This window comes from Neomonachus schauinslandi, chromosome 10 (genome assembly GCF_002201575.2).
Source record: "Neomonachus schauinslandi chromosome 10, ASM220157v2, whole genome shotgun sequence".
Lineage (NCBI taxonomy): Eukaryota > Metazoa > Chordata > Mammalia > Carnivora > Phocidae > Neomonachus > Neomonachus schauinslandi.
The window spans coordinates 137,053,592-137,072,760 of NC_058412.1; positions in this window are offsets into that span (position 1 = coordinate 137,053,592).

Genomic DNA, 19,169 nt, shown 5'->3' on the forward strand with positions numbered 1-19,169 from the left:
CCCACCCAGCCCAGCTCCGCCCCACCCAGCTCCGCCCCATCCCGCCCCACCCAGCCCAGCCCTGCCCAGCCCGCAGGAGCCTTGTCAGACCCAGCAGCTGCCCAGAGCCTTCACAGGGCAGGCGTGGACCCCGCGGCCGCAGCCTCCCCTGCCAAGACCACGGACCCCTCTGTGTTGTGGAGGGAGCGTGGCGGAGAGGCCTCAGGCGAGCACGCCCACAGGCAGCGGGGACTCAGCCCCTCTTGTGCCAGAGACAGGATGGGGCTACGGCCTCCCCAGGGCCGGGTTCCCAAGCTGCGCCATCTCTCACTGCTGCGTGCGCGGGCAGTCTCCGTAGTCTCTACCACAGTGCACAACAGGATTCAATGAACACGCCAGACAGAGGAGGTCGCTGCCTCCACGGTCACAGCCTAGTGGAGGGGTCAGGGGGCAGCTCGTGTAAATGAGCAGCTGAGGTACAGTCAGGTGTCTAGGGGAGCAGATGGGACTGACCGGACGGGTCAAGGAAGACCGCTCCCAGGAAGAAATATCTGAAATGGTGCCTGAGCCAAGGGGAGGAGCAGCTCCACAGCCTCGCGGAGGGAGAGCATGCAGAGGCAGGAGCGGCAGGTGCAAAGGCCCTGAGGTGGGTGGTCCCGCCCCAAAGGGAGGCCCTCCTGGCTGCGGCCCAGGCTGAGGGGGCCAGCGATAAGTCTCAGGGGCCTCGTGGGTCCTGATACGGAGCGGAGCCTTATTCTGAGTGCAGGGGGGAGCGCGGAGGCAGGACCTGATCCCCGTGCTCATCAGATCCCTTTGGCTGCTCTGGGGAGGGAAGTGAAGGTATGGAGCCTGAGGGCAGTGAGGAGGCCAGGCTTCAAGAGGAGCTCTCGGTGATGTGGTGGGACAAGAAGGGGAATTTCAGATTTATCCTGAAGGTGAAGCCACGAGCTGCAGAATGGATGGGTGTGAGGTGAGGAGTCTCAGTTGGGGGGCGCCCAGACTCAGGCATTGATGGCCGAGCTCGGGGCGACCTGAGCCTGGGGGGAGCTGGTGGACAGTGCTGTCTGGCCTCACGGAGCCTGGGCCACCCACTGGGCCTTCCTGGTGCTGAGCAGGTGACCGAGGGCTCAGACAAGCTCAGGGAAAGCTCTGGAACCTTGGTATGAATTTGGGGTCATGAGTGCATGGGTGATCTTAGAGGTGTCAGCAGGGAGAAGGGGCTGAGCCCTATGGCCTCTGACCTGAGAGAGGAAGGGCGGGCAGGGTGGGTGTGGGAGGGGAGCCTTGAGGGGATAAACGTGAAGTCCATAAGACATCATTACTTGGCGCAAAGGTCCCAGGTCAGGTGACAATGGTACTCAGCTGCCCTGGTCCAAATTGGTAGCAAGCTTATCCCAGGGTCACTCGTGGTGCCCCCCCATTTATTCCTGCACCATCTCCATGGCAGTGTGCTATCATCTGCAAAGGGAAACTGAGGCTCGGGTTAACCGCCGTGGGATTTGACAGGACTGCACCAGCATCCAAGCAGACCTTTGTCCACGGCCAGTGCTCTCCCTCGTGAGGCCTGGGGGGTGACCCAGCTCGCTAACCTGGCGGTGGGCGGGGGTCTGGAGTCTTGTGTCTTCGTCCACGCATGAGAAGCTTGGATTCCTGAGGTTTCCAAACTCCACTTGCCACAAGGGGAACTCAAACTGACAGAGAGGACCTTGTCATGAGAAGGTGGGGAGTGCACCGCTGGTCTGCGTGCAGCAACAGCGAGCTGATGCCCGAAGCCCCCCCGCACACCCCTGCCCTCCCAGCCAGTCTGCTCCACACGGCTCTCTTCCAAGGCAGCACCTTCAACACCACAACGGCCCTGACCGGGGTTCGAGTGAATAAGGGCAGCTGGACCGCAGGGCGACCTCCCGCCCGCAGGAAGCTGACCATTAGATGAGCACAGCCAGGGACCCCCAGGACCCTGAGCCTGCGGAGGGCCTGGCTGGGCTTTGCAGCCTCACTGGCCTGGAGAGGGAAGGGGTGGACAGGGCAGTGGTTCTCACTCTCCTGAGGTGTGTCTGGAGGACTTGTCAAAGCCCAGAGCTCAGCAGGTCCAGGGCACTGAGAATCCATGATGCTGCTGGTCTGGGACCCCACTTGGAGAACCACTGACTCGGGAGTTCCTACCCAGCCTGCATATTAAATCACCTGCTGAGCTTTAAAAACTGAGTCTGGCCACTGTGTCAGAGTTTGGGGAAGGAGGGGGGGAAGGGGACTGGGGTAGTGAGAAAATCTTTGAAAGTTCTGTTCTCCGGTGGGTCCAGCATGGGGGCTGGTGAGGAGCTCAGAGGGAGGAACTGGTCAGCGCTTCCTAGGTCATCTGAACGGAGGACCCAGCAAGGGGGCTTGGTGCAAACAGGTGTCCGGGCCTGCCGCCCAGAGCCCCCCAGGAGGACCTGAGGCTGGGGCTGTGGACAGGGTCATCGGGGGATCCGTGGGACAAACTCTGAGACCCAGCGAGGAAATACATGGCCGGACGGCATCGCGCACGCGGAGAGACGCACAGAAACGCCTCCAGCATGCTGCTCGCCTGGAGAATCACCCAGCTGCCTGCGTGCAGGCGAGGAGGCTCGGGGAGGGCGCTGGGCCAAAGCAGGTGACTCCTCATCCCTTTCCTTAGAGTCACCTCTCTGGCTTCTATTTGGGTTTATTAGTGTCCAAATCCTCTGAAGATAGTATTGCCTGCACTGGGATGACCATGCCCGCCTCCCCCAGCCCCAATATTAATGGTCAATTAAAAACCCAGCAGGAGGAGAGGAGAGGGGAGGCTGGGGACATCTGTGTCCGAGGCAGCTCCTGGAGCCTCCTTGGGCAGGAGGCTCAGGTCCTGAGTCAACGTGTCCAGCAGTCCCTCCAGGCTCCGCTCATCCTAGGACAATGACTCAACCCATCCATCACCCTGACGTCCAGCAGACAGCGAGTGTTTGAAACCAACCGGCACCCTGGGCCTTGGACACAAAGGGATCTGTTGGTGCCAGGCGAGGCAGAGGTTTGGCAAAGGACCAAAGCGCCGGTGACGGGCACAATACGGTCTTGCACCGAACCAGCCTTCCCTACGCCATCTCTCAGTGTGCCCGGGAGCCAGTCCCAGCCTCCCAGCGGAGCCCCGTGTGGAGCCAGGCCTTCTTAGGCTGGGCTGGGGCAGGCGTGAGGGAGGCGGGGCTCGGTCTCTCCTCCTCACCCTGTGGAGGCACCAAGACAGATGGCAAAGGTGTGGGGCAGCTGGTGGGCTGCAGAGAGACAAGAACGTGGACGAGGACGCCCGGCCCCGTGCTCCTTGCTGTCACCTGCTCACTGCCATCCCGGCACCAGCTCACCTACAGAGAGGCCCCGTGGGGATGGCATGTGCCGGCTCCTTGCCAGTGCTGGTGGTGGGCTGAGGAGGGCCTCCCTGGGGCATCTACCCTGTGCCATCCTCATGGCAACCACAGGGCAGGCCCCTTGTTCAGGTGAGAAGACAGAAGCCCCCATAGGCCGGAGGGCCCTGGCCAGGGGGAGGCATGAGGACAGCATGCGGTGGGCCATGAGCCCTGCCCCTGCCCACTCCCAGCACTCAGCAGGGGGCAATGACCTTGACCCTTTGACAGCCAGGAGGGGAGATGGGGCTGGTGGCCACCTGGGGCAGAGGCTGGCTACGTCATCGGGCTGGGAGCATCCCTCCCCGCCAGCCCCTCATGGGCGCATGTCAACATGCCCAGACAGCCACTGGGGGCTCTGGCCGTGTCCACCTCATTCTGGCCAGGTGTGGGCCCTGAACAAACAGTGTTGGGCTTCCCCAGCAGGCTGAAGGGACATGAGCATCACTGCTGTCTTGGCCAGGTCAGGTGGCCATAGCCGTACCGTAGACTAGCTGGCTTCGACAACAGAAACCCCTCCTCTCATGGTTCCGGAGGCTGGAAGTCTGAGATCAGGGTGCCAGGGCCATCTGGTTCTGGGTGAGGGCCTCTTCTGGCTTGCAGACTGCATCCCGTCACTGTGTCCTCAGATGGCCCCTCCATGGCATGCATGTGGATAGAGTGACCCATCCTATAGGGCATGGAATCCCCCCAGGAGAGCCCCATCTTCACAACCTCACCTACCCCTAACGACTTCCTAAAAGCCCCACCTCCAAATACTGTCACATTGGAGTTAGGGTTTCAACATCTGAATTTTGAGGGAATTTGGAGTGGGGGACAAAAACATTCACTCGATAACAGATACAAAATTCCTCAACAAATACTGGGAAATTGAATCCAGCAAAAATAAAAATAAATTATCTCATGACCAAGTGGAGTTATCCCTACGATGCATGGCTGGTTCGATATTCAATATTTGAGTCACCGTATCGACAGTTTAAAGAACAGAAACCATGTGGACATCTCAATAGATGCTGTAAAAATATTTGAAAATATTTAACTTCTATTCATGATGAAAACCCTCATCATGAAGGGAACTCCTCAACCTGATTAAAGACATCTATAAAAAAATAATGATAATAATGATAAACAAGAAACCCATACCTAACATCATTTTTGATGGGGAAAGCCCTAAACAGTGTAATAAGACAATGAACAAGTTGGTGTGCTACCTACTGGCTTGGGAGATCAACAGAGCTGTCTCTATCCACACATACCAGGAGTCTATATGACAATCTCAAAGAATTGACAAAAAACTGCAAGAAGTAATAAGTGAGCTTTGCAAGTTCCTCAGATACAAAGTCACTATACAAAAATCAGTCCGATGTTTGTTTACTAGCAATGAACAATTGCAAACTGAGATTTAAAAACAGTACCATTTACAATGGCACCAAACACATACGAAATACTTAGATATAAATCTAATGAAATGAGTGTAAATTTTGTAAGCTGAGGACCACAAAACACTGATTACAGAAGTCAGCTAAGATGCACATAAATGGAGAGATGAACCATGTTCATGGATTGTTAGCGTGTTCATTTCCCCCAAACTGGCCTACAGATCCAATGTAAATCCAAACAAAAGAAAAAAACCCAAACAAACAAAAGCAAAAACAGGGGAATGTTTTTGTAGAGGTTGGAAAACCTGTTTTTAAAACTTACACGGGAAAAGGAAAAGGAGCTAGAATCACCAAAAGACGTGTTTGAAAAAGAACAAAGCTGGCAGATTCACACTAACTGATTTCAAGTCTTACTATAAAGCTACAGAGATTAAGAGAGTGTGGTATTTACGATCTGATAGACACATAGAACAAAATAGAGACTCTAGAATTAGGGCCACATATATAGTCAATTGGTTTCAGTGAAGGTTCAAAGATAATAAATGGGGGAAAGACAGTCTTTTTAACAAATGGCGCTGGAACAATTGGATATTCATGTGCCCCCCCACACACAAAAGAGAGAGAGAGAGAAAGAAAGAAAAGAATCTTGACCCATGCATTGCAGCATATACAAAAATTAATTCAAAATGGCTCATAGACCTAAATAGAAAATCTGCAACCATAAAACTTCTAGAAGATAGAAAAAGAAATTCTTGTGACCTTGGGTTAGTCAAGGATCTTAGATCTGACACATACAAGCATTGATCCACAAAAAAATGAATTTGTAAATTGAATTTAATAAAAATTAAGAACTTCAGCTCTTTCTATGGCAGTTAAGAGAACGAATGAACAGAGGAGCTACAGACTGGGAGGAAACATTTGCCCGTCCTCTTACCTGATAGAGAACTTGAATTCAGAATATATAGAGTTCTCAAAACCCAGTAATAAACGGCCTAGTGGTTTTTTTTTTAAGATTTTATTTATTTGAGAGAGATCATCGGTGGGGGGGGATAGTTGAATATGTTGTCCCTTCAGATGACTTTATCTACCTGTGTCTGTATATAAAGTGTGTCTCCTGTAGCCAGTATATAGTGGGATCTGGCTTCTTTATATTCACTATGTCAATCTCTGCCCTTTTTTTTTTTTAAGTAGGCTCCGTGCCCAATGCAGAGCCCAAGACCCTGAGATCAAGACCTGAGCTGAGATCAAGAGCCGGATGCTTAACCGACTAAGCCACCCAGGTGCCCTCTCAATCTCTGCCTTTTAATTAAAATGTTTAAACCATTAACATTTGATGAAATTATCCATATGGTTGGATTTAGGTCTGTCATTTTATTTTTTGTTTTCTGTTTGTCTCCTCTGAGTTTGTTCGTTCTAATGAATATATTATTTTTTACTATTCCATTTTAATGTATACACTGGCTTTTGGCTGTCTCTTCTTATATACTTTTTTTAGTGGTTGCCCTAGGGATGTCAGGATCCTTTATTTTACAGTCCCCTTAGAGTTCGTATTTTCCCCCTTCCCATAAAACAAAGCAAGCTTGCAAATTTAGGTCCATTTCCCCAGCCCCACCCCCAGCCTCACTGGCCTTTGCCACTCATATTATGACACCTCCATGTGTTGAAAATCCCCCCACAGCATTACCATTTTTCGTTTTAAAGGGGAAGAAAAGCAAACCTGGATATTTACTCCGGGAATCACACTCTGCCTCCTCCTGGTGCCACCTCCCATCAGCCTGGCGCTCCTGCACCATTTCTGGTGGGAAGGTCTGCAGGTGGTATACCCTCTTAGTTTTCCTTCACCTGCGATTATCTTCGTTTTCCTTCATTCCAGAGAGAAATAGTCACGGGAAATGGAGCTCTGGGCTGACAGTGCTTTTCTCTCAACACTTAGAGACGCTGCTCCGCAGCGTCTGGTCCTCGCGGTTTCCGACAGCAAACGTCAAGCCTCTGAATCATCGTTTCGTGGGTGTAACATGTTGTTTTACTCTAGCTGCTTCCAAGATGTTTTCTTTGGTTTTCAGGAATTTGGTTATTATGTTCTCAGTGTGGTTTTCTTTAAGTTTATCCTCTTTGGGATTCTCTGAGCTTCTTGAATGTGTTCATTTATTTCTCTCACCAAATTTAGGGTGTTTCCGTCGTTTTTCCTTCAAATACCTTCCCCATCTTTCTCCTCTCTTCCTGGAACTCCAAATGTGTACCGGACTCTCTGATGTCGTCCCTCCCAGTCCCTAAGCCTCCACTTTCTCTTCCTATCTCTCTTCTGTAGATTGGATATTTTCTATTTACCTTCAAGTTCACTGACTTTCTCCTTCATCTCTGTTCTGCTATGAGTCCGAGTCCATCAGTCAATTTTTAATTTCAGATTCTGTATTTTGGGATTCGGAAATACTCATTTGTTTATTTTTTTATTTCCTACTTCTCTGCTGAGAATTCTTATCATTCACTTCATATCATATTCTGTGTTTGTGTGTGTGTGGGCGTCCTTACAAAACCTAGTCGGGATGTCCACTGTAAGCACCTAGTCATCCTGGGGCTGGAATCTGACCATTGTCCCTCCTCCTGAGGATGGTCATTTTCCTGGTTTCTACTGAATGATTTTGTTTTACATCCTGAGCAGTGGAATACTGTGTGGTACCAACTCTAGGTCCTGTTTTCATCCTCTGGAGATGCTGACCAGCGCAGCACACGGGTCCGTCTCACCTTCTGTGGGAGGGCTTCACATACGAGCCCTCCAGGGTCGTTCTGAGGTGTGTGCAGGGCTGTGCGCACAATGAGGAGACCCTCTTGTCCGGCTCTCTCCCTTCCAGGAGTCCCCCACTCCCTTGCCTGCAGGGGCCCCCTTTCCCGGTTTCTCTCACTGGGAAGATGGGGTTTCTATCAGAGTCAGAGTCTCTTGTGTGGCCGTGCTGATTCGAGACTGGGGCTTGCCTTCTGGAGAGAGCCACAGGGAAAACCCAGAAACTCCGCTCAGGTTGTTTCTCTGCGTTCTGCTCACTTCGACGTGTCCTCAGCAGCAGTTCTTGTTCGCATTTTGTCCAGATTTTAGTCACAATTAGTGGAGGGGTGGGCCAGCCAGTCAGTACCTGGGCTGTGTTTGAGACGACCCCTCCGTGCTCTCTCAAGGGTTTCCTGACAGCGAAGCTTGGCGGAGAGACGGTCATGCGCCCTGAGGGTGAGCGTGGGCCCCCGCTGTGTGCTGGGCACCAGGGCGGAGCCCGTAGCTCAGGCAGGTGGTGAGGACTCTGCGGGGGCCTCTTTTCTGGGGCCCTGGCCGGAGCTGTCCTGCTTCTGGCAGGGGCGGCTGTGGCCAGAGCCAGGTCAGGCGATGGGGGGATGGCAATATCGTGTGGACACAACATCTTCCTTTCCTGCGTCAAAGTCGGACCAACCTGCTCAGACGCGGGTAACAGCCGGAGCAGCCGGCCTGTCTACACACCCGCAGCCTTGGGGACAGAGCGGGAGAGCCGGGGCCTCGGGACCACGTTCCCCCATCCCACGGAGGCCCTGCCCCGGCCTCCTCTGAGTTACTCCGGCCGCTTGGGGCAGCAGAGCCCTCGCGGGACCCAAGTTTCCTTGGCCCCACGCCACAGCTCCGGGGACAGACCGCTGATGGCAGAGCTGATGAGCTCAGAGCCTGGGGGCGGGGGGCAGTCTGGCCGGACAGCCGTGACTCAGTAGAGGGGAGGGGACAGGGAGCAGAGGCGTCTCACGCACCCCTGGCCCTTCAGCACGGGGCAGGAACGGGGACACAAGGCGTAAGCACCACGGCAGCTCAATGGCCTTCGGCCAGAACGTCTGCTGAGTGTGCCGGCGCGGGGCGGGGCTCCGGGCTGAGGCCCAGGACAGGGGCTGTCACCAGCCGGCCGGGCTGGGAGGGGCGCGTCGCACACGTTCCGGGGGCACCTGGTGCAGCAGACCCCCAGCTCAGAGGGACAGTGGGCGGGAAGGAGGGCATGTGCAGGCCTGCGTACCCCCGGCCACACCCAGGTGGGGATGAACCCGGGCCCCTCCCTGCCTGTTCCCTAGGACGCCCACCTGCCCTGGGGGAGCCTCCCAGGGCCCGCCCGCAGGAGCTGGGAGGTGGGGGGCAGCCAGGGCCCCAGGGCCCCAGACCACACACTTGCCACCCAGATGCTGCAGCCCGGCCCACACACTTGGGTCCTTCCAGATCTGGTGTCCCTTGTTTGGGAAGAATGGTGAGGTTAGAGGGACCTGGGCATGTCCCCCAAAGAGCCTAGAATAAGACCAGAGCCCCAGGCCAGCTGCCCTGGGCAGCAAGAGCTTGCTTGGAGACAGGGTAGGCCCTTCTCTGCAGCCGCGGCCCCGTCAGCTCCATCTGCCCACCGGTTCTCCCCGTCGCTCCTGCCTCTGAACTCCACACCTGAGCATCCAGCTCCCACCGACCTGCCCGCTAGCGACAGCAGGGGCACCCCTAAACCCGTGCCCCAGCTGGCTCCTCTCCCTCAGCCAGACCCGGGGCTCCTGGGCTCCCTCTCGGGGCCCCCTCCTGTCTCTGAGATATCTGCCCACCTGGATCTCCTGCAGGCAAAGGTACCCCCAGGCCCCCTGCCCCCCTTCCCTCTCCTCATGGCAGTGGGGGCCGCCTCTTCTCACAGACACCCATCACACCGCCCCAGCTCTGGTTGGAGCCCTCTGGGGCTGCTCAGATGAGGTCACGGACTGCCCAGGCCCCTCAAGTGCGTCTGAGTCCCCCTCCCCCTGTCACCCCCGGCTTCCCCCTGCAGCTCCCCGAGAGTCCTCTGCCTTAGCCCTCACGGCCCCTCTGCGGGGACTCTGGGCCAGGTCTGCTGCATGGTGTGGGTCTGCTCGCGGGTAGTTCTGTTCTTATATTTGCAGTGACTGGTGATCAGGTCGTTGCCATGGGGACCCCCCCCCACCGCCTCCCGCAGGGTCCCAGGCACATCCGTATGCATGTCTGAGGCGGCCCCTGTTCTGACAAACCAATTCCCTTCAGGGTCTGGGGGACCCACAGCCCACGTGTGCAGACTTGAAAGTTTGAACAGTAGAGCGCGAAGTGTGCCCTAAAGGTGAGCTTCCCAGAGTGTGCTTTCAACGTGAACAGTAATTTCTTACTTAAGAGAAGCCTATAAACCCAGCTCTTCTTTGGGATCTAGCAGGAAGTTCTTGTCCCAGTGGTTAACTGTTTTAGGCGAGAAGGCAGTGTCAGGAGACTTGCCAGCAGGTTAAGGACTTGGGATTTCAAGAGGTCCCCAGTTGATTGAGGGGCTCATAGTGTGGTGAGGGGGTGTGAGGCCCCGGGCACAGGTGGGAGGGTGGGGCCTGCAGGCGCCAGGCACATCATTCAGCCACAGATGGGGAGGGACTGGACACTCAGACTGTATGCCCTTCACTCCTACATTCACTGTTTCTTTATAAATACAGATTAAGCTCCTACTATGTGCCAGATAATGTCCCTAGCAGGAAACAGTAGGCACAGACATGTCATTCGGGGTCAGGGGAGCTTTCCCCGCGGCCAGACCCACATGTGCAAAGGCCCTGTGGCAGGAGAAGCCCCAGGCACCAAGAGCATGTGTGAGGGAGGTGAGCCTGAGAAGCTAACGTTTGCTTCAACCCAAGGGCATCAGCTGAGCTGCTGCAGGAGACGCTTGTCTAGCAAGTGCCACAGTAAACCCTCAGGGCCTCCACCGGTGGCCCCCTGGGATCAGCCCCCAAACGTCCTGCCCCTGGACCTCAAACGTTGTTCCAGTTACTGCTACATCACGAGCACTCAGACTCAGGTCGTAAGATGACCCCGTGTGTTGCTCTCGGAGGCTGTGGGCCAGGACTCAGACGAGCCACACAGGGACCTCCTTCCTTGGTGGGGTGAGCGTCGGGCCACTAAAACCCAAAGTTCTGCCACAGTCCCACCAGCTGGGGGGGCTCTCTGCTCCATTTCCCAGCTGGGGCCCCTGGGGAACATGCACCCCCCACCTCTGAGGTTTGCCCAGGACGAGATTGGGAGCAGGGACTCCCTGCTCAGAACCCGGAGGCGGGAAGCGTGCACCCTGCTGGCCTCAGACTCAGCTGCTGTTCCAGCCCCCTGCTCCTGCTGCCCCCCAGCCGGCTCTCCCAGGGGAGAAGCCCTGCCCCACCCGCCCAGGCAGACCGGCAGGTCACGGCAGGCCACTGACCTCCCTCCGGTCCTGGCCCAGAGATGCGGCAGGTGCATGCAGGGCAGGGTCTTGCCCCAGGCTGGGCTCTGAGGGCAGGGCCTCTCCAGGGATACCAGTCCCTCCCCACCGGGCAGCCGAAAGCAGGGGGAGCGGCTGGCCGGTGGGGGGGGACGGGGAAAGCCTGCTGGCCTTGGCCCCTGGGGACACCGGCCCTGACACGGTTTAGGACAGGCAAGGGGCGGGGCCTCCAGGGAGCTGCACCCCCCCCGGCCACGCCCCCTGTGCCCAGCTGGCTGCGGGAGCCCCTGGCTCCTCACCCTTCAGCAGGCTTTATGCTCAGTGCACACACCTGTCCTGTCTCCAGAGCCACGGCACCTGCGTGAACCGTGCAGCCAGCTCCAGGCACTGCGTCACAACCGTGTTTGGAGAAGGTAAGAGTTTCGGGAGGGGCCTGGGGCTGCTGAGCTGTGGGGGGGGGGGGGCCGGGGGGGGGGGGGGGGGGGGCCGGCAGGGGAGTGGCGAGGTGGGACCAGCAGAGGCGGAGCGGGCGGGTCCTGAGAGGGCAGATGGGGCTGCCAGGACCCTTCGGCTCCAGACATCCGACAGCTCCCGTCAGGGCCCCACCTGGGACCCCTTTGGGGTACCATGCCCCCCCCGGTTCCTCTGCACCTCAGCGTCTCGGGGAGGCGGCCTGTCCTTCGCTGCTGGAGTTGGCACGTGCCTGTCTGGGGCAGGGGCAGGAAGGTGCCCTGCAGGCCGGTCCTTGTCCTCGGGGGCGCGGGGCAGCTCCCAGCTTCATAAGCGGCAGGCCTGCAGGTGTGAGTGGTCGTGAATATGAATGAGCCGCCGGCGGAGCCCACAGTGGCCATTAGGAATGACATGACCTGTGTTTATTATAAACTCTTCTCTGAGGTGCACCGTGGCTTGATTAATAATTGGGCCCGGCATCCCAGGGAAATTTCAGCTTTGCCACTTTGGAGAATTGCAGTGAAAGCACCATCCTCCCGAAGGTTCTTCCTCACCCCTGTATGAGCAGCTCTGTAAGATGCACGTGGAGGCTCATGCCTGGTCACCATGGTTTCCTTAGCGGGGATCAGAGCACTCACAGGTGACGCCCGTTCTTCGGTGGGATGACGAACCCTTTGCTCTCACACCAGTGGAAGACATGACCTCACGTCCCGCGGGGAGCGGAAGACACGGCTGGGTCGGAGAGAGCCGGAGAGAGCCAGAGAGAGAGACACTGAGCTGGGGAAGCTCCCGCCATCGAGGAGAGCGCCCGGCTGGAGCGCACAAATGGACACGGCCAGCAAGAGCGCAGCGAAACGGACGGTACTGCAGGCAGAGCAAGGGGCGGTGGGCGGTGGGCGAGGCCTGGCTCTCCCTGGCTCTCTCTGTTCCCCGAGGACCCTCACGTGGACCCTGAGCTGGGAAGCGCTGGGCTGGACGCCAGCAAAGCACTCTTGGAGTTGCAAGCAGGCCCATTTGTAACTGTGTTATTCCTTAGCAGTTTTACTCAGCTGGCTGGCAGAGCCCCAGCTCAGCTGCCGGCTGCCTCCCGGCTGCAGGGATGCAGGACTCGGGGTGGGGAAGGGGGCCCCACGCCGCATCTTCCTCTCTGTGCTCAGGGGGCCTTCCTGGGGGATGCCACACCCCAGGCCTGCCCACGGAAGGGCACCACACAGAAGCTGGCCACCAGCTCCCACTTTCTGAGAATTTGGAGCCCCAGATAGGGGTGGGGTCCAAGGGTGTCTACATGGCATTTGCGACAGCTGCAAATGTCAAAATCCCCACGCATCCGTTGCGTGTCCCCTACCACAGGTGACTGACACCCCAGCAAAGCTGCTCTGCAGGCTTCGGCCCTGGGACTCTCCTGTTCACGTCACCACTGGAGCAGACCCTCTAAGCAGTGCGCCAGCCCGAGTCCCCGCTCATCCCCCTCTAAAGAAGGCCAGGGCCGCTGTGTGTCCATCATGGGCCATGCTCATTTAGGTCGTTGTAAAAATGAATTTACTCCTTAAATACCATTCAAGGAAACTAGCAAACTCGCCTCCCCAGACAAGCTCCTGATGGCTGAAACGGGCCTCGTCTGCAGCACGCTCCTTGCTCATACTGCAGATTCGACTCTTCATGGGCCCTGTGTCACTTGGCCCCAAATGCTGGGCCTGCTTCAAACCAAGGCAAGATGCCCTCATTGCTCCATTGTCACTCACCTGGAAAATTATCAGGGGGTCATGGTCACTACATCTCACACTGTGTAATGATTCGAGCTGGGGCTGAGGACATGCCTCCTAACCCTAATCCTGCCTCCTCGGGGCTCCAGGACTGGCAGGGCCCGTGTCTGCTGGGAATCCCTTCCCTGTTGCAGAAGACATTTGTGGGGGGCCCCTCTCCCCGCTTCCTACGGCGGTGGACTGGTTTGGCCTTGGGCATCCACCACTGCTCTGTTCCAGCCCATGCATTCCAGGCATGGCTGGCCGGCTGCAGTCCAGGCTTGGGCACGCGACCCTGGGAAGATCAGCGTGAGTCAGTTCCAGGAGCTGGGATTTTGGGGCTGCTTCCATGTTGGTGAGGTGGACTCATGAGGACAGAGCCAATGTGGATGGGACACAGAGTAGAGAAATCTCATCTTAGCAACACCTTTTAAACCCTTGATCAAGCCATACCTGAAACAAGAATGCCCTGACATTCCAGGTTGTGTCTTCTGTCACCTGCAACTGAAGGAGGCCGGGGCCCGTGTTCAGGCTGAAGGAGTGGTCTGGCTCTGGTCTCGCTTGACCTGCATCGGGCAGCAGAGAAGACGCGATGAGCCCATCATGAGAAAAGCCTCAGACAGATCCAAATTGTGGGGTATTCTACAAAACACTGGACCAGTCGTCCTCACAACGGCCGGGTCACCAAAATAAGGAAAGTCTGAGAGAGACTGTCCCAGCTGAGAGGAGCCCAAGGAGACATGCTGACCCAGTGTCACATGGGTCCTGGGGTGGAAAGAGGACATGAGGACAGTAGTGAACCTGGGTTCCCATCCCATGCTCCTTCCTCGTGACAAGTGGACCACCACAGTGTGAGATGGGGGCGCTGGGCGGCATGTGGGGACCCCCCCACTCTCTTTGCAACCTTTCTGTAAATCTAAAACTCCTCTGAAATCTCAATGTGTATTTGGAAAAGGAAGGAGAAAAATGAATCACAATTTGAACGTTCACTGAAGAAAAGCCGGTTTTGCAGAGACCACGGAGCATCAGTGTAGCGTTTCTACCTCAGCTCTAGAAGAAGGGACACACGTGGGTCTGGCGCTTTGTTGTGGGTGCGAGTGGTCCACGAAACCACAAAATCCCGCAGCAGGAAACATACAGGTGCCTGGGGCCGGTGGGGTGGGTGGGCACACGCTGGGTTTTAGGCAGACGTTTTCGGCAGGGGTTGAGAGCCGTTGGCCACGAGGAAGATGAGTTTCAGTTCCTGGCTGTTGTGCAGAGAACAGCTGGGGAGGAGGAGGTGGGTGAGGTCAGGGCCCCTCCGGTGGGTTGGGCTGGAGCCGCCGGGGTGGGGTGGGAGCATCCTGCTGAGAAGGGCACCCTTGCTGCCTGGGCCGGATGGCATCTGGCAGCCCCACCAGGCAAACAAGAGCTGGGCCCACATGCCCCTCCCAGCTCGGTGCTCCCCTGAGCTGCCGTGGGGCCGGGCCGTGCGGGCAGGACCGGGTGCCCCGGGCCTGTGGGGACCAGAGCCACTGCTCCTCATGGCTCAGGACACCTGGGAAGATGGCAGCGTAGGCAGAAACGCAGGAGGAGGTGCTGTGAAGGCCCCGTCGGGAGGAGGGGCTCAGGCAAAGGCCAGCAAAGGCCAGCAGCCCCGCCCGCTGTGGCCCCAACCGGTGGGCGCCCAGCCCGGGCTGTTGTACCAGGACCTGCAGGCAGGCTCGCCGACAGCCCAGGGGCCTGAGCGGCTCCTCCGGGGACAGGACAGCTGGGGACGGAAGGCGGGGCAGATGCGGGGTGGGAGGGGCGGGCTCAGCGCCCGAGGCAGTGTGGTCCCGCCCGAGGGGCACTGGCCAGGCCGCTGTGGGGGTCTGCTTCTAAGAGCAAAAGACAGCCGTCAGTGCGCTTTGCACTGGAGGGGGCGTGGCTGTCACCCAGCTTGCGCGGCGGCAGGAGGAAGGGGGGGACGAGAGGTGAACAGACACCCAAGCGTTTAGGAGCTAAATCAGTAAGATGAGCACCAGAGGCCTCCCAGCTGTCCCTGCACCAGTCACTTCTGCAGAACAGGCACCCCCTGCCCCCGGCAGGTGGCAAGGAGCATCTCCTTCTCATTGGAGTCTGAGGTCAGCGGGGCAGGGCAGACCCCCTGGCTCTGGGCTGTGGGTGGGGCTCAGCTCTACCACCGCGGTGCCTATTCTTCTGTGACCAGCAGGTGCCCCTGCCAGTCCTTGTCGGGGTGACGGCAAACACACAAGAACTCGAGCCCGACACCTACACACAAATCAGGCCTTGGCTTGGGTCATGTTCACCAAAATCCCACTGGCTAGTGGACGAGGAAGGAAACGCCTCCCACCTCCAGGCCCCCACTCTAGGGTGCAGGTTAGGATGCCGCGGTACTTTCATCATAGGCGAAAGGAAGCGTTTCACAAAGGTGGAACCGTTCTGAGGCGAAAGGAAGCGTTTCACAAAGGTGGAACCGTTCTGAGGCGAAAGGAAGCGTTTCACAAAGGTGGAACCATTCTGTGGTGGAAATGTTCATTAGGAAAATCAGCTAAGAGGCCTCCTGCCCGTCAGTATGTCAAAGGCCAGCCCAAACCTGGGCGCCGGGAGCTGCTGGTGGTGGGAGTCCCCAGCCGTCCGGGGGCTGTTCACGTGGAAAACAGGGTGGCCATGAGACCTCCAGCCAAGAGGCCTCAGCGTCTGCCCAAGGGGTCATAAAAGGACCCAGATTCCCCATCGGCCAAGATTTTTAGGAGCGGAGCAGAGCCCGGGAGCAGCGCAAACTCCAGTCACGGAGTGCCCTGTGCCATCCCCTGCCTGCCAGGCCCACCACCACCAGCCTCACAGGAATCGGCGCCAACACTAAACATAAAGAGACTGCTTTCCAGGCAAGCTGCTGATACTTGGGACTCCGGCAAGGAGAGCTTGAGGGAGACCGGCCTCACGGATCCATATGACACGTGACAGCTCAGACGTTAATCAATTTTCAACCCTTGAAACGAAAATGGTCTTGATTTACGAAATCCCACGAGCCAGGTCTTTTCCACGCCGCCCAGCATTGTGAGCAGGGGTGTCCTCGCAGGCAGGTGCGCCTGGTGCAAGGCGGCCCTCTGTCCGGCCCAAGACCCTCCCGGGCACCCGCCCACCCCTGCCTGCTGGGGGCTGACCTCCAGACACAGCCACGCAGCCCCGGCCACACCACACCTGGCAGGTGTAAGGGGATGCTGCTTCGGGCTCTTCGCTTTCGTCAGAGACCTTCCGTGTGCACGTGGGGATCGGCAGTGGCCCCGAGAGGGACCCCAGCCCCAGGGGTCACTGTCCAGTAGGTGAGAGATCACCTCCCTCCAACCCCACAGACTGAGGACAAACGAGTTTATTCTGGGCAGTTGATGAAGATCTGTAGAAAACATAAGCCCCTATCCATTTTCAACCATATAATTATATTCCATCTGCACTCTCTGGTCGCTAGTGCCAGACCCTCAGCTAATTATTTAAATAAGCAATTTGAGCCAAAGCTTGGAAGTGTCACGTCACTGTATACCCAAATCCACCAGACAGAGAAAATAGGGGAATATAGATGAATTGCATTATTGCTCTGGGATGGTGAGTCCTTCCCAAGCAGCACAGAAGGAAAGATTGGTATATTTGACCACATAACAATTTAAAACAGCTGATGGTTAAAGACACCATGAACCAAAATTAAAAGCAAATGGCAAACCAGGAGAAAGTGTTTCAATATGTATTACAAGTGGTTAATAATGATCTCGTAAAGCAATACATTTTAAAGGACAAGCACGCCCACAGAAAAATGGGCAAAAGACCTGCACAGGCATTTTGCAAACTGCCCTGTCAGCCAGCGAGCGGATGAGCAACGCTTCGCTTCACTGGAACCAAAGAAACGCCACCAAAGCATCAATGGCACCCAATTTATCTTCTGTCAAACTGGCAAATAATGTTTTAAATCGTAAAACCAATTCTGGCCAAAGAACAGAGAAAAGACCCCTCATGCCCGCTGGTAGAAGTATAAACTGGCATGCCTTTTCCGGAGGGTGGGAAGACGGGCAATGAGGTGTATTTGGAGACAATGAACCAAGAGCCCAATGAAATTCATAGAAATATGTCCTAAAAACATACGTTCCTGTGTGAGGATTTGCATGCAAGAATAGTCATGACACGTAGCAGCTAAAGCTGGAAACAGTCTACATACGTGATCAGATCATGGGAGAACCTTGTGCAGCCACTGAAAATGCTGTGGAAGAACATTTATTGACAGGGAATGTGACTACAAGCGCTGCCGAGAGTTATGGAAACAGTGGACAGATGCAGACGCTGTTGAAGAAGAGAGGAGTGGAGAGTGAGATAAGCAGATGGTCAAGGGCACGTGGACACTGGTCATCCCTGCAAGTGCTCTCAGGTGACCAAGGGGCCTCATAAACTTACTGCAAATCCAGAGAAATGACAAGACAAGCCGGTCAGTGTCCTCGCTCTCCTGCTGATTACTCTTTTCTGTTCCCATTGATTTTGTTCTATAAATCACTTTGAGTTGAGTTATTTGGGATCATGATGCAAAGAGGCATGCACTTGAACAAACACGAGGTCGCAAACATGGATGGGGAAGACGGGCACCATCCTCCTAGCAAGCCAGTTATTGTCGTAACAGAGGAGGAACGAGCCGGGGAGCTGGGGCGGGACGACAGTCGCAATATTTCCCTTGCCATTAAAACTGATTTTTAAAATGGATGAAGACTGCACACCATGGCACTACCCCCACCCCACTCCCCGGGTTGGGCCCCGGGCTCCGTACCCACCACGTGGACTCAGGGCAAGCCACCTAACTTCCTTGTTTTATCCTGACCTGTAACATCGGAGAAATAATCATGTCTGCTTCGTGGATGCACTTCCCAGCGTGAGGGTCCGCTTTGGAAGCACTCGGTAAAGACCTGCGCTACGGTTAACCTTGGTATTGTTGTTGCGTTCGTTCAAGAACAACACAACCTCTTTCCCAGGGAATCTTGCTTGGCGTGGATTATACAAACCCAGCTCAGGCGTGTGCATATCCTGGAGCCTGCACCTTGTACCCATCGGACGTGCACACGTGGGCTCACCGGAGCACCTGCTCCAGTGGGCGGGGTGGCGCCGTCCCTAACAGCCTCGAACTGGCTACAGTCCAAGTGCCCGTGAACAAACTGCACGAGTAAATGGTTGTGTGTTTGTACAAGGGCATACAATACAGCAAAGCAAATAAACAGGCCTCAGTTGTGTGCAACAACCCACATGAACCTTCAGAACATAGTGTTACCGCAAGAAGCCAGACACGCAGCGCGAACACCGAACAAGTCCAGACAGGCGAAGCTGGGAAACAGGGCGGCAGTTCCTCATAGGGTCAACTGCAGAATTACTGTCTGATCCAGCTGTCTGACTGATGAAACACCCCCAGCAGGACGGAAGCGGGTCTGGAAGGGCTGCACCCCGTGTGTACAGCAGTGCCGTTCACAGGACCCAAGGGGTGGAGGCAGCCCAGATGCCCCTCGACACAGGAATAGATCCAATGTGGTCTGTCCACACAATGGAATATAATTTCCCCTTAAAACGAATGACATGCTGCAACATGGATGGAGGTTGAAGACATTCTCGTAAGTTTTGGAGTTAGCCAAACACAAAAGGACAAATGTATGATTCCAGTGCTCCCAAGGTTACAGAGCAAGGTCACCCTCCGTCCACAGCACTCGGGTGAAGCTGAGGTTCCTGAGCTCGGCAGAGTGCAGACCAGCGGCCAGCCAGACACCTCTGGGCTTCTGCTCAGTGCCTGCGCTCTGGGTCCCAGGGCCCTGACCAGAGGCCCTGCCCTCCCCTTGCTGACCTGCCCCCCACGGTACGCCCACAGACACCAGCACATTACACCAGTGTCCTGTGGCTGCCGGAGCCAGAGGGGTCCCGGGCAGGACCCCGGGCTGGTCAGCCTTTCTCAACGAGCCCCAGGCTCAGGGTTGCCAGCGTGTCCTTGAGCCGAGAGCACAGGGAAGCTGGGTCCTGCGCCCCATGTACACAAGC